Genomic DNA, 2,404 nt, shown 5'->3' on the forward strand with positions numbered 1-2,404 from the left:
CTTAAGTCTTTGTGTTCGACCCCGGTACTACGACATCCGTATACTTGCGGATTAGTTGTGTGTCGGGTATAAATTTAAAGCTCGTCACGCAAGTGATCAAGTTTTTGGCGCCGTTGCCGGGGACTTTTTACGGTTTCCATAGCTAGGATAGATTGACTCTAGGTTAGTCTTTCCGGAGTCTTTGATTTTTTTCGGTTTGATTTTTTTGTGTGTTTGTTCACTTCCTTTTTCTTTGTGTGTTTGTGTGATTTTTATTTTTCCTTGAGTCAATTTTTCTATTTTTTCTTTTATTTCTTGATTTTTCTGTTTATTATTTTTGCTGTTTGTATTTCTCTGGACTTTTCTGGACTTGTTTTGGATTTTTCGGGACCTTTCTGGACATTTTCAGAATTCCCTTGACTTTTTCGGAGTTATTCTGGACATTTCCTGGACTTTTCTGAATTTTTCTGGATTTTTTCCGATTTTTCTGGACTTTTCTGGGATCGTTCTGGACTTTATCGGGTGTCTCTCCTTACTCTCTGCCTTTTTATTCACTTCGATTCACCTTCTCTGCCTTTTTCTGGACTTTTATTTTTGCAGATTCTCTTAGTGCATGAGCAGACGTCCCACTCGAAGATAACTCGACCCAGATTTTGAGCTTGCCTTTGACCCGGACATAGACAGAACAGAAAGGGAAATCCGCAGAAAACAAAGAGAGGACAGAATGGCAGAACACGCAGCAAGGGGTGAAGCTCAATCTGTTTCACTGCCGGTTGTGACCCAACACACGACGCCCAAGCATACTCAGCTACTCTCGTGCATCAACCGACAACCCTTAGACCATTTTGAGCTGCAGCCACAGTTCATTCAGATGTTGAATCAGATGAGCTTCAGAGGGAGGTATAATGAGGATCCGAATTCTCATCTTACGCAGTTCAAGATGCTCTGTCGAACCATCAAGAAGCCGCCGGGCGTGACAATGGAAGACGCGATGATCGAGGCATTTCCCTTCTCTCTGATGGATAAGGCACGGGATTGGCTCTACACCTTAGAGCCAAATTCCATTTCTACATGGGATGAGATGGAGGAGAAGTTTATGATGAAATATTACTCTCCCATGAAGACGCAGCTAGCCTTGAACAAGATAAACTCCTTTGCTCAAGATGATGATGAGACCTTGTATGATGCTTGGGAGAGGTTCAAGGAGTATCAGAGAATGTGTCCGCACCACGGTATGGACAACAAATACCTCCTCTCCACTTTCATACATGGCCTTAGAGACGACACGAGAGGATGGGTTGCAGCATGTGGAGGCAGTGTGTATGACCTATCTTTCGAGGCATTAGAAGCGCAGATTGCTAAAATGGCGAAAGGGAGAAGCATTTCAGGGGAAATGGGCAGCAGACAGTCTTTGCCTAAGGCTGATGTTAAAGGTGATGCCAGCGAGTCTTCGGCTTTACAAACCGTTCTTTCGGAGCTTTCTGCCATCAAGCTGCAGCTTGCTAGGTCCGGTTCATCAAACCCACAGAAGGGTAAACCGGGCATGTACATGGTGGAACAAGCAGAAGAAGCCATGGAAGAAGTCGACTATGTGGGAAGAAATCAATACAACAATCAGTCGAACTTCTACAATCCGGGGAATCGGAATCACCCTGGCTTTTCTTATGGCAACCCGCAAGGAGCGTTGAACCCTCAGCATCAAAGCGGAGCGAAACCTCAGGGACCCCCAGGATTTCAGCCTAGATACCAGAATCAAGGCTACCAGAGCCAGAATCAGGGGTATCAGAATCAGGGCCAAGACTACAATCAGAGAAATCAAGGATACAGAGCCCCCCCGCCTCAGGCTAAGGAAGAGGAGTCAGAGTTAAAGTCGATGTTAGCCCAGCTAATGCACGATCAGAAAAACTCGTTTTCTAGCTTGGGTCAAGAGATGCAAGGATTCAAAGGGAAGCAAGAGAGCTTCGAGCAGAGATTGGATGGGTTGGATTCACATATCAAGATGATGGACAATCAGATTGCTCAGCTTGCTTCCCAGGCAACGAGACCTCAAGGCCAATTTCCGGGTAAGGCTGATCCTAACCCGAGAGAGCATATCAATGCCATAGGCCTGAGAAGCGGAAGACAGCTTCCGGAGACCTCCCCAGTTACCAGAGAAGAGGGAGAAGGTTCACACGAACCACAGAAGGCCGCCTTAGATAAAGGCAAGGGCCATGCTGTAGAGGGAGGAGAGGCGAGGTACATTCCGCCTCCTCCACAGGCACCCCCTCTACCATTTCCATCTCGGGCGAGGAAGTACAATGAAGACAGCCAATTCGCCAAATTTACAGAGATGTTGAAGAAACTAGAAGTGACCATGCCGTTTCACGAGGTAGTACTTCAAATCCCGTCCTACACCAAATTTCTGAAGGATATTCTTACGAAGAAG

Source organism: Tarenaya hassleriana, unplaced genomic scaffold (assembly GCF_000463585.1).
Source record: "Tarenaya hassleriana unplaced genomic scaffold, ASM46358v1 Cleome109, whole genome shotgun sequence".
Classification (NCBI taxonomy): domain Eukaryota; kingdom Viridiplantae; phylum Streptophyta; class Magnoliopsida; order Brassicales; family Cleomaceae; genus Tarenaya; species Tarenaya hassleriana.